Consider the following 14,199-nt stretch of genomic DNA (forward strand, 5'->3'; position numbering starts at 1 on the left):
TATCGCATTATGTAATGCACTATTGTCGTTTTCCAGTTAGCTGTGGAAATCAATGGGAAAACATAACACCACTGTGTAAAAGCATAATTCATGTTCAAATATTGACATAATGAAATGGCAACATAACCATACACGAGAACCCCCCCCCCCAATATATATATATATATATATATATATATATATATATATATATATATATATATATATATATATATATATATAGGCCATAGGAGTAAGTAATATCATGCAGTTACCTTTAAGTATAAATGCAGCTGAATACCAGGATCGCATTAAACTGGAGGCTCAGGCTGAAAAGTATCCTGGCTCCATTAGCACTTGTGCGACCATGTATGATGACATCTGTAAAGCATTAGTGTGATTTGAAGAATCCGTTTGCTCACGGTTGCGGGGAGACAAGGAGATTATGAACCCGGTGTTGCCATTATAGTACGTGCAGCTGCTGAATGCGCTGCTCCCATTGCCGGTTGCCGCATCCCAAAGTGAATGGCAACTGCAGCAAGGCAAAAAATGAGATGTGAAGGGGTTGAAGTAGAGGCCCTGAATGAATAATTGCACTTTGGTCCACAGCCTCCAAACCTAATCATCCCTTCAAAAGCCACCTTCCATTGAACCTCCTGTTTTAAAAAGCGTGTAGGCTGAAGCTGGATTTCTTAAATAGACATTTGTCTTTTTGAAGTGAAAAAAAGTGAATAGCATGCTTTTTCTTGGTGCATCCCTTTTGGAAAGAAGCATGCACTGTCCTCTAAAATTAATTTGATGTTTCAGTGTCCTTCACTTTGAAGCACCGCCATCTTAATGCACTCACTTCAAATGATAGAGGTTCTTGAAATCTTGGGAACAGGAGGCGGCTTATATGGCACATTAGCCAAATGGTAATGGAGTGGTGCAGGAACGAGTCGTAAAACCCGGAAATTAATTAGCATTTGGCACTTCTGGTTCCCATAGTATAAGTCAATGGGTTTTTTGAATGAGTTTTTTGATGCCTAAAATTAGGTCTGTGGATAACACAAGCTTTAGAGATTTAACCTTTTGTTCTATGACTGACATAAAATCCATCAATATGAAGCCCTCTTGTGAATTTTGAAGCTTTTACATTTCTTAAAAAAGGTGGTTGCTTACGTTGATTATCTTGCTGAATGTCTAAGTATCGTAAACTTGCCACAGAACTTATTTTTTGCACTGATCCAAAATCCACTATAAAATTATGATTGCCTTCTTGTTGAGTATAATACGCCATCCTAGCACCACTCTATTAGCATGCCATGCAGGTAGACAACATCTAACAGCATGCGGTGCAGAGAGTGTTTTGCTGGGTTGAATTTCACACAGTCAAAGCTGTCTACCAGGAGGTATATATTGCAGATTTCAAAGCCGACCTTGGTGAGGTGAAGAGGACGATATGTGGCAGGTGGGGAGTAAAACTCTTATCTGTATACCTCCTCTCTGGTTCATATCCATAGAGAGATAAAGACAGATGGCTTACTCTGGCCTGTCAGGGCCACACGGCTGAACACAGACCCTGAGACCCTACAGACACCGAGCCTCAAGCATATCGAGGAATATCCAGCCAGAAGTGATACAGGGCAACAAGCAACTAGCTCTCAGCAATTTCCTTAAGAATATTGTCAAACAGGCAACATTTTAAGCATCATTTGTGTGTCAGCTAGTTCAGCACCATGGACAGCTCATAAACAGTGGCTCACCTGTGGCAGCGTCGCCATACAGTGCTGCAGAGAGTATGAAACCTGAAATCAGTGCAGTCTCTCTCTAAGGCTTGTCTTGCAAACATAGAACACATTGCTTGGTTTGTAAATTTCTCCAGCACATCCTTGATCATGAAGAACAAAGTTCACTTTGCTCCTTCCATGATAGAAAATAAAAAATAGATTGATCCAATTAAGAAGTATTTTTTTGAGTCAACCCCACATACACCAAATGTGTTTTGTTAATACGCAGTAAAAAAAATAGAGCACTATTTAATTTTTTTCAATCTAGAGATCCCATCTATTTTTGAAAATGACATTGCCCTTTTTAAAAATGAAATTAAATATTTGTCATCAGTTTTTAAAAATGTGTGCCTTCAGTAGGAATGACTGGGCTCAAGAAAGTCAAAATGTATGGAGAGAGGGACTCACACAGATTTGTTGGCAATAGATTATTAAAAAAACAACAACAAAAAAAACAATCAGCTTATCTTTTAAGAATCAACATCTCTTTCACCTTTCCCATGCAGCTGTCTATCATATTCAGCTCTTTGTTCACTTCCAGAGAGGACAGATCTGGTCCAGCATATTAAATCAGCTTGAATTCAAACTTGAATGTGCAGATGTTGGCCAATAACTCAACAACAGAGTATAGAACAAAGCCTCCATAACCTGCATGGACATAACTATTACAAGTCTTCACTCACTCAGGACTCTTCTCATTGTTTGACCTACTTCTCTTGAGAGTTGTTGAGTCTTGAGGAAAACAAGAGCCTGCATCACACAGCAAGAGTGCTAGAGAATACTTTTGCATTAGTCTTTGAGCAGACAGACACACGGCCAGCTGTGCTTGCATCATCACGGGTTAACCCCGTTAAACTTCAAAAAGTAACATTTACCATTGGGCTTCAATGGTGGCAAATGTAGAGCTACAAACAGCATTCTGTCAGCCAGCCAATGTAACAATGTGTTTATGCTTCTTTCAATCTCACATTAAATTTGCATCACATGTTTTGTCTTTGCCCAGTCCTTCATTGGATTTATTCATGATGCAAAATCTTGCCATTAGTCTTCTCAGCCTTGCAGTGTGCTGTGCCCTTCTTCTTCTTTCATCTTGCGTCTTCTCGGTCTCTTTTTGAAGTTAGACAACAACAACAGAAAGAAAACCAACAACTCTGATTCAGCTGTGCATGCATGTCCCACTGTATGTTGTGTGTTGACATTTAGTTTGTTGGTTAAAGCCGCCAATAGTATATCACACCATCTCTTCTTATGACTGGTCATTATCAGGCCTGCAGGTGTGAGGGTGACCTAGATGGACAAACAATGTCTGTGTCTTCCACCCATCATATTTAGGTGGTGGCCTTTCTGATCAAACTTTCATTTTCAAAACCCTTTGTTTTTTTTCCTTGTCTGTTTATTATGACACTTTTTTAAGATCATGCCCTCCTATCACCCCAGGAGGTGATACTCTTCTGCAGCCATTGTGCATTCAGTATTGAGTGCTGCTATTGATCGCCTCTGTTAACTTGTGCAGTAGACACTGTGGTATATCAGGCCTTGTCATCTCCTCACAGGATGAGACACTGTGCATGCTAAGCTTTAGATAACATAACCAGCTTCAAAAGAGGCTCAGAGTGCCAACAACAGACACATTTGTGCTCTGTGTGTGTGTGTGTGTGTGTGTGTGTGTGTGTGTGTGTGTGTGTGTGTGTGTGTGTGTGTGTGTGAGTGTATGTGTGTATGTGTGCCTCAGTTTCCAGTAAACTTTAATCTCACTGTGAGCTGGATTGAACAAAAAGTTCTTGCTCTCATGACCGCCAGGTGCAATCAAATAATAGCTTTGTTAAAGGTCCCATATTATGAAAAATATGTTTTTCTGGTCTCCACATCTATAAAATGGTCCTCCCTGAGCCTGCCAACCCTCAGAATGAGGAAAACAAGCGACTCCTGCATGGTCTCTGCAGCCCCCCCACTGATACAACGGCGCTCCTACAGGCTGTTCAGATTCAGCTCCCGTTGTTACGTAACGAAGTGAGTCATTTGCATAGGCTGAACTCCTCTGATAGGAGATATCCGAGAGGGGGTAATTCATCACTGAGGTGAAGTTCGGTGTGTCCTTTGGTGATACAGCAGTGAGATAGCGGGGTTTCTGTCCCAGCTACAGAAGAACAGAAGAGACAGTGGTTGCGTTTCATTTTGAATGACCATGTGCCGGCTACGGTTCCTGTTAGCTTGTATGTGTGTGCTAACCACTTCACATCGGACTGCTTCAGTAACGAGGGTCAGTACAAAGCTGGCTTTGCCTCGACACTGACCCTCATAAAAGGATCTGTCCCAACCATACGGGACCCAGCAACTTCACCTGAGTCACATAGGCGAGCCATAGCGATACATCCATGTAAACATTGGCGCATGCTACCGCTAGCATAAATGGCATCGTCTCCGTCGCTCTCCAAGTAGGCGATGACAGACGGAGCTCATTAGCATTTAAAGGTGCAGGCACAGAAAAATGTGGGCAACTTTTAGACAGCTGAAATTCAGGACCATGGATGGGTTTGGGCCAATGCATATAGAAAACAATGTTGTTGGACCTCTGACAGCTGTGTGAAATTGAGGAAAAACAGTACAATATGGCACCTTTAACGGCAGCAAGAAGGCTGTACAAGTTCTTGTTTTAGACAGATAACAAATAAGCATAATCTCCCAGCAGAGGCAGTGTGTGGCAAAATAATATGAGTAAATTGTTTAATATTAGCATTTCCATTCTCCAACGCCACAGCACCAGGCTAGTCTTTCCAGCCTGCAGACGCAGCGAGGGCTATAAATAGAGCGAAACAAACAAATGGTTCTCTTTTTCAGATAGTGTCAAGTGGAGAGTGGGGGATGTGGGTGTGAAAATGATTGAGGGCCAGACCCGGGCGAAGCCGAGGCCGATGTGATGTGGCATTTGGCTGGCGAGCCTGCGGGAGGTCAGGCTGTCAGAAGAGCTGACAGTCAGCTGAGCATGAGCCAGGTGATGCTACCGGAAGGAGGCAGGAAAAGATGGACATGCTCGCTCGCTGGCCGCCTGGCTGGAGCCTCAGCAAACCACACTCCCAGCTCTCATTTAGCGTGAAACATCATGGGACAGGACCGGGAGAAGAAAAAGCGCACGCCAGCCAAATTTACACCCAAGAAAGGGAAAATAGTGTGAAATATTTGTGGGGGATATTTTAAGACCAGTGCTTGCATTTTTTACTGTAAGGGACAACCATTTTCCTGAGGGTGAATTCTTTTATGAAACATTTGCTTTAAGATGACGATTACTGCAGGCCAGATCTGCCTCCCTCTTCCTCTCTCTCTCTGTTTATCTCCAGTTAGCCTCAGAGCTCACGTTGCCATTTCCTCCAGCAAGCCAAACGTATTCTCCCGGGGCTTATTCGAGTGTCTGCTTTTTTTGCTTAGCACGGATTTCCCCTTCATAATGCACCAACGCAGAGGTTAAAATGCACCTCACTGACTGCTGAAAGTTGTTTTTCTTCTGATTTGATTTCCAGAGGACAGACGAGGGAGTGAGGCAGAGCCACAAAAGGATGCAGGGACCAATTTGTTCTTTAATCTATTACCTGAGGCTGTGCTGGTGCAAATCACAGACATGCTGCTCTCAAGTTTGGCTTTCATCAGGATGCAGGTGGACTTTGATATGAGCTTGAGAAGAGGTCCAATTAGGCAACACAAGTGGAAACACTTGGGTGGACTATGTGCAAAAGTGAAATCAAAGACCTTTAATTATATTCGTTGGACAAGAGCAATCCATAAAACTCTATAAATAAAGCATTTCACTCATGAACATGAAAAATTCTGAATTAGAAATAGACAGTTGCTGTTCAATGACCACGGCAAAGTCGTCCACGTTCACACATCTGCTACTTTGTTGACTCGTTATTACCTATATAAGCCTTTTCACAGCAGCCATTTTGTCATTGCAGGGTAAACACTGATGTAATTGATCAAATTAATTATGGTCTATTATGAACTATGATCATTGTATTTAGTGTCAGAGGCATTCCAGTGAGCCAGCATGCACAACACCAGGGCTCTTGCCCACCTAATTGGAACAAGGCCATAATTAATGTTATTGTTATGTGTACACCCTGCAATTGGGCACCAACTTAAAATGTGCTCTACTAAACAGTTGAAAAGACTTTCTGATATAGTAGCTGTAGTAGTAGTAAGAAGAAGAAGGAGGAGGAACAGTAAGATTTTGCAAATCCCCTGGTAATATAGTGCCAGCAAACCAGCAATAGTCCAACCTTTTCTTTATAAAAGCTGTTTTTTGCTTCCCTGATATACTGGAGGTCATTTACTGATCTATATATCTGCTTATGTTGCATCACTATGTAGTCAATAATCAACACTCGTGCATTGGCATGTTCTGGAAATGGGCACCCACACGTTCCTCTCTCCTTCCCCTTTTATAAATATACACAAGCGTGCAGTCTGTTAACATCCGGCTCCTGCAGCTAATGCATCAACTCAAATTTTAACCGCAACAGGGAAGGTGACATTACAGGTCGAGGGTGAGAAGGTCAAAGGGAGTAATGACTGTGAGCTCCCAACTGATGGTTGCTAAACGAGCTGTGGTTGCCGGGCAGATTTGGCAGCTTCATAGTGGTGAGACAGCCTGATCACTTTCTCACTTGTTCTTTTTTTGTCATGCCCCCCCCAGTCCTTCCCCTTCCTTGTAGCAACCTCTCTCCATGTAACAGATTTGAGAGGTGTTTCATTACTCAGTCACTTCGCTCTCTGGCTTCAGTCACGCATCTCAGCAATAAGTCATGCATATGCACCCATCCAACCCTTCCTGTTAATACTAATTCATACAGCTAAAAAGCATACAGTCAGAAAAAACCCTCCAATGCCAAACATGTCCCCAAAAGCTAGAAGAGTATCTTACTCTATCTGCTTGAGGATTTGTGGGCTTTGGAATATGAATAAGCAAACACATAGTAAGAGGGTTTCTCTGTACTCTGTCAACTGTGTATGGCACAGGAACAACCCTGAATCTGGAGGAGTCTCCCATCTTATCCCAAGAGAACGTGCAGCCTTTGCACCACTGAAAACGCAAATTTACACCACAACATGCACCAGAACGCCGTCTTTAAATATTAATAACGTCTGCCTACTAACCAAACATGAGCACTCAATGGGATGCTCCATCACAGATTCCCACAGAGCAGCAGATATATCAGAGGGGTCAGCTGTTCACTCAAATGAGTGGATTTATGGAGAGGAAAACAAGAGATGGAGAAAAACCACCAATGACATTAATTTCCCACATGGAGACCCAAAGACAGATGCCTTCTCTGCTTTCACCCTCATCTCTTGATACATAGTGGTGGTAGCAGTGGGTATCCTGTGATCCCGAGTTGGGAGTGAAAGTGACGTGTGAATGAATGGTGCATGTCCTGGGACATTTAGGTGGGAATCACTTCTAAGAATCATAATCACCTTGAAGGAGCCACAGAGCAGAGAGGTGATTTCAGCACATCAGCCAGAGCAGCAGCTTAAAAATGGTAATTTCCAAAAGGAGCTCGAGAAATGTTCTCACTCAAAATGTATTTTATTGGTGTCTGTTTTTTCCTGTATTCTTTCTGCTAGATATAACATTGATCTTTCCTTTAATCTCAAACTTCTTGGCAAATTTCTTTCACTTTGATGCAGCACATTCTGGAGCTATACGGCTCCGAAAACTTCTCAGCAGAAAGCAAAGCCACAGCTATACTTGTATCTTTATATATGATAGTATTATTACATTTAAAAAAAAGAAGAAGCTCAAATCCGAAGCAGAAATCCTCTTTTGCAGCTAAAAGTCATGCAAACACATCCTTAATCCACATAATCTGATCAGGGTGATATTATGTCTGCTCACTCCAGTTCTAAACATTGCTTTGTTTGAAATAATCACTGTGCTTTGTTGTGGAGCCTGTGAATAGTATTCAGCAAAGCAAGGAAAAATCTATTTTGGATGCTGATTTCAAGCCTGATCTGTTTCAATAAACTCAATGCAGCTACAGTATTTGCAGTTTGATTTTAATGTTCTATATCGTTGACCTCTTAATTTCTAATATCAATATTATATTGGCTGCCCTAATAGGGAGTAATTTGAAAGTCATCAAAGTGTCTAATAATATTTTAATGTTAAAATGTATTATTGTAAGTGTCCATATACTGTTTAAAAATACTAAATAGAAAGAGATCATATAAAGTCATAAGATTTGAATAGGAGTTTGAGGGGCATTCAAATCAACATAGCAGGATAGTAATTTTAGTTTGTTCCACTGTGCCCAAAATCCAACTCACCAAATACCAACCAACTAACTCAACTAGCTTAAACACAGGTCTACAACTAGATAGATAGCCATCCATCCATCAAAAAACAACCCAAAACAAACCAACCAACCAACCAAACAACCAACAACCAACTAACCGACAACCAACCAACCAACCAACCAACCAACCAACCAACCAGATACTGTTCTATATCTTTTTAACCAAAGATCTACATCTTTACTGAACATTGTTAGTGCACATGATGACATATTCTGAGGTAAAAAGTATGAGTCCAAGTGTCATGGTAGTTGTGAGTCTTTTAGAAAGATGAAACAGTGACCTTAAGGGGACGCGGTCAGCTTTAAAATATGTTTCTTAATGGAATATGTAGCTGGGATCGGCTCCAGCCCCCCCGCAACCCTGAATACAGGATAAGCGGTAGACAATGGATGGATGGAATGGAATATGTAAACTGTGTAAAATATATGTGAAAATCAAAGGTTCCCATCAAATTCCATTGAGAATATATGAGTATTTTTCTACCCATGGGCTGTTATCATTACCCGACTACAGACTTTCATTCAGTGCTGGAGAGACAACACCTCCTCACTCTTGTTGTTTTTCTCCTCAACTCAACATTTAGTATTCAGACATGGCCATTACAGAATTGCTGCTGTGATGAAAAGTTTTTTGGTAAAGACGAGACAGAATCGTTAAGGCCCAAATACCACCAAAGAATCTATACTCATGAGTGAGTGTCACGTTATCAGGGATAACTATGGGAATGGGAGGAGGACCCAAATGCAGTAACTCAGACAAGGGGGGCAAAATAGGGAGAAACAAAAAGTGAGCTTTATTTAAGCTGGATTAAAAAAAACAGGGAGTCGGGTACAAAAAACAAAAACAAAAAAAACAGTCATAGTAGCAAAAAACCAGCAAGGCAAACTTGCAACAAAAAAGGCAGGACAAAGTACAAAGAAAGAAGGTAAAGTTCTAATTAAACACAGAAAACTGAAAACCAAAACATGCCACAAAGGGACTTGAAAACAGCAGGAACATGAGCAGGAGCAGACGTGGATCAAGAGGCATGAACAGATGTGAACAGAGGCCGACAGATGCAATGACTGATTGAAGGGAAGACATTGACTAAATACACAGGGAGGCAGGGAGCTGACGAGGGACAGGTAAAACACATTAGGGCAGGTAGGGTTATCAACACAATAGGGTGGGGAAGTCAAGACAGCAGAAACAACAAGGCCCAGGAAGTACAAGACAAAGGGACTACAAAATAAAACAGGAAACCAACACTACAAAAACCCACAATCATGACATGGACAAGACAAGAAAAACAAACGACAACACAAGACAGAATGACTACAAAAACCCCAGAAACCAAAACAACAAATCCCACAGTCATGACAGTGAGTGTCTACCACCTCATACCAAAACAAGAAAACTAAATGCCATCCATCCACTGGACTTAATATTAAAGTGTCCAACCATGTGTGGTACCGGGGGAGCTGTTCAAAGAAGTCTGCTGATGCATATTGTTGTTCGATAAATAGCAAAGGCCCGCTGCCATTAAGGAGGCTGTTAACGCTACACAAAAGTGGTGATAACACCTGCTGGCCCTCGGTGGGCAGCTCACAGAGCAGCTCTTTTAAACATATTTGCAAAAGAGGATTGTGTTTATGTTCAGCCCCCTCCCATGACTGGCACAGACAGAAGGAGCTTAAAGGCCGACCTCATGGGGATCAAATAAAGAGTCAACGGACCAAGTAGCAGCCGGGCTAGCAGCATGAGATCTCACCAGTGGCGCAGAGAGATTGGCTTCCTCACCCAACAGAGCATTAATCCGCCCTCCATTAACAATAAAGCCTTATATTGCTCCAAAAAATAGATCCCTCTTTCTTGCTTGTTGCCCATATTTTATTGGACAGATGACCTGCTGGTAATCAATAAATGCTGATCTGCTTCCACTGGTCTGGTTACACAGAGTATAGTTACACATGTATAACAAAGAAAATATGACTGATATACTGTAATTAACAGTTGATGGGCTGTAATTAAATCCACAAAGGGCGTCTTAGCCCTAATTCTAATTCTATAATTGGATAGCCATGGAATAATCATTAAGCAACGACTTCTGTGACAGAGCTTATTGTAAAGTGTGGTTGCACAGAACAAAAGATCCTTCAATATACTTTTTTTCTCAAATGTATTTAATCACAATTTCCCCTTTTCTCCTTTTGATGTTGAGTGTTGGCTCTTTAGAATGTGTCAAACAATCAATTTGTAAAAAAGAAACAAAAAACCCACCATGAATCCATTAGTGAACTTGTTATAATGCAGCTTTACTAAGGCACTGCTGTGCTTTGAGCTAAATGCTAACGTCAACAAGCTCAAAGTGAAGATGCCTACATGTTGATGTTTAACAGATATCCTTACCATTTTCAACATCTTAGTTAGGTAATTTGGAAATACCACAGAGACTTTGAACGCATCGTTGACTGAAAAAGTGCCGCCACAACCCAGAGTGCGCACAATCACGAAGTAACCATTGACAGAAAGGCAGGCTGTCCAATTATTTTCACCAGCCCGACTTTTTTGATTGGACAGGGTTTTTACAGTCCTGCCACGACCACAGGTTTTTTTTTTATGTCAGAACATTTCATTTATTCATCGGTCTGTTGGATTATGGTGATGATTATGGTATGAGGATTTCAAGTAATGTAACAAAGTGTTTCTGAATAGAATCACCTACTCAACCTATAAGTGTGTTAGCATGCTATATTTTTTAATTCTACCTTATGGAGGCACAAGATGAAAAGTGCGTAGGTTTATCATCTGAGGACCATGAGTGTCTTTACGAAATCCTCCAGTTGTTGTTGAATTATTTCAGTCAGGAACAAACAGCAATTGACTGACCCTATAGGAAAAAACAAAGCAAAATATTGGACACACAATGTGTTCAAAAGTGCTTTAATTGACTTATTTCATGACAATAAACAACCAATGTACAACCTGACAGCACCAACCACGATAGACTACTGTTAGTAGCTCACTAAAGTTTCCTTCATTAGTTCACATTTTACACAGAACTAGAACACAAGGGCTGCAATTTACTTCTAGAGGGAATGTGCTTGTCTTTGAAAGTCACACAATGGTGCTTCAGAGCAGCCATTGTTTTCACTGCTAAATACAGAGGGAGCCCCACTGAGGTGTCGTCGAGCAAGGCACTTAACCTCCATCTACTTATGTGTAGCTGCTCCATGGCTAACAAAATCAGGTAGTGGTTGTGCTGGGCAGCTGCCAAGTGTGAATGTGTGGAGCAGTGAGTGTTCCTGGGAAAGAGCATTTGTGCTCATTGACTCTAACCCACTTAAATTGAAAGAGTCTGGCATGATGAGGGTCATGGTTTTCACTTAAAGTTGTGGTATAGAAAAACTGACTGAGTCACACTTTGACGACAGATAACAAACCCCAACTAAACTGGACAGTCTTTATCCAGAATAAACACAGCAGCAGCAAGCTAATTGCACAAACTGACGACAAAAACACATGTTATGAGAGTCAGTTGTGGTGGTGCTGGGGCTTGGGTTGGGGACTTTACACTGCAATGACTTTGCATTTCGATTATGGTTTTGCATAAATCGCCACTCTGCGACCAACAAGTGGAACTGATGCCATGTGAGGTCTGGCAGGGTTGCCCTTTGAGGCGAAAAAAGCGAGCTGGTGAGAGCAGAAAAAGGGGCTTGTGTATTTGCATTCTGCAGCGGAGCAGATGGAGTGTCTGTCATCCATATGTATGAGGCAGGCGGCTGCCAGCCTATCACCTTGACCCTTGCTATGGTACTGTCACCTTGGACACAATGGAAGAGAATGGGACCAGTCTGAGCTGTGCTGTTGAGGCTTTATCCTGGGTCTGGGAAAGAGGGCTGAGCCTTGTGACGGCAGTATTCCAGGCTGTGATTCAGACTGTGGAGGAATGCCGCTCCGCTCTCCAACACCTGCCTGGTCAAATGCAATTCATGTTCGTAAATGATGGATGGATGGGAGAGACGTGAAGAGCACTTGTGTATCTGAACCAGATGTCTTGGAAGGGGGTGCAGCTTTTAGGGAGGGATGGAGGATAACAAATAACTAGAATTCTGTGTTCTCAAAAAGATGTGTTGAGAAGAAATCGTTAAAATTGTTAAAAATAGCAAAGTTCCTCCTTCTGTTACAATATAGACTATTCATCAAGTGAGCTCATGTTCTAATTCATCCATCCATACTTTTACCTACATTTATTTGGAATAAAACATTGGTGCAATACTTTCACATAATATGGGTCCCCTCGGACATGCTGACAGCAGCCAAGTCAGTAACAGCCACTCAATTATATAATTAACCTTTACACTGTTCCAGGGAAACTAAAAAACAATCACAGTGAAAAATGCAACACAAATGACTGCAATCCATAATTTGAATGAACTTTTCACAGGGCTGTCTCGACCTTGTTTGGTCCCTTCTGTGGAAACAGATTTCCCTCACAGTCATTGGAATTTAATTTCCACTCTTCAAAGGCCCTTCTGCCTCAGAATGCAAATGGAGGTGACCTTTGCATACAAAAAGATGGGGGAGGCACAGTGACATGCCATTTTGCAGAGACACGATGGAGGAATGAATGATACGTATTGAAACAGCCAATAGATGTTGACAACATTTATCCAGTGTATTATCTCCATGCACTTAATGAAATGCATAGGAAGCAAAGGAGATTTTAAACAATCCACAGAATTCTTACTGAATAACTCAAGCCATCAAGCAAGTTTCTGAAAATATGAATGTATTTAGAGCAAGAAAACTCACATTTTCACTCAGACAAACAAGTGTTGCAAGAAGAGACCATAATGAACTAGTTCAGACTCTTAGCTCTAGGCTAAAAGGAATTAACATACAATGAGACTCGCCTCCACAAGCAGTATTCTAGATATTCTTACCATACTACTCCAGAGACCGGTAGTGACTAATGAAGACTTATAGCTTATCTCAGGGAGAGAATTATATGGGATACAAGCTCCCCTTCTGATGCCTAGAGTTAACTTTATTTAACCACTGCAGTATATCACTTTTTTGACTGCACCATATTTGTCAGTATTCCCAGCGCAGACACCTACAACACATTAGTCACTGTAGGGATTCCCTTGTGGAATGAGGGGGTATTTCTACTCCGACCATGCACGTACGTGCCTCCTTCTGCGAGGAAAGATGGCTGTAAAACGAGGGCACGGTGTCATTGTGATGCAGAACAAAACACAAAGTTTGCCTCACAGCCAGTGTGTGTGTGTGTGTGTGTGTGTGTGGGGGGGGGGGGGGGGGGGGGGGGGTTCTCTGTGGAGTGTGTCTCCTTGAAAACTAGCAGTGCTGAGGCAGGCAGAACAAAGAGGCAGCAAACACAAGCTGGGAGATGACACTGAGGATGTGTGGGTACATGAGGGCAAAGAAAGGAGAGTGCTGTCATTCAAACACCTGATGGGCTCCATCTTGTAGAGCTGGTCTGGTCAACAGTTGATGTGTTTTTGTACGATGAAGCCTGTGATAGATTAGATCCCAAAAACAATTTCATCTCTGAACCACCACATTGTTTATAATCATCTCGAAAATGTTTGGGGTTTTTCTTTAATAATTTGTGTGAACTAACCCCTTGAATGTCAACAGCGTGGAAGTGCACACACAAAGATGGCCCTGAGACAGTCCTGCACATAACAGCAGGGTGTGAGATGCAGGAAGGTTCGGCCTACATGGGGCGCCATAACCTCGTAGTTGAGTGGACAGGAACATCTGTTTGGGCTGGAAGTCCCGAGGTCATAATGGATGACACCTCCAAAGGTGGTTGGGAATGACCAAGCTAGTTCCTTTTGGCTCACCAACCGGACATTGTGTTGCTGGACAAACAACAGATGTTGTTACAGCAGTGATAGATAGCTATGCCAAGCAACAGCAACATCAGGAAGAAGGAACATGAGAAGTTTGAAAAATACCAAGGGCTGAAAGAAGGAGCACTGTCCTATGAACAGCAATACTGCACAGAAGGCTCCAGGCCTACTATATATTAAAAAAAAAATATATATATATATATATAGAGAGAGAGAGAGAGAGCGATGTCCAAGGACAC

General features: G+C 41.8%; 1 protein-coding gene across 2 annotated transcripts in view; it reads left to right on the plus strand.

The window, feature by feature from the left end:
- arl6ip5a (ADP-ribosylation factor-like 6 interacting protein 5a) overlaps window positions 1-14,199 on the plus strand; it is a 467,731-nt gene that overhangs the window by 391,049 nt on the left and 62,483 nt on the right. The gene's annotated exons all lie outside the window — the stretch shown is intronic.

The sequence above is a fragment of the Eutrigla gurnardus genome, assembly GCF_963514095.1.
Source record: "Eutrigla gurnardus genome assembly, chromosome: 2".
Classification (NCBI taxonomy): domain Eukaryota; kingdom Metazoa; phylum Chordata; class Actinopteri; order Perciformes; family Triglidae; genus Eutrigla; species Eutrigla gurnardus.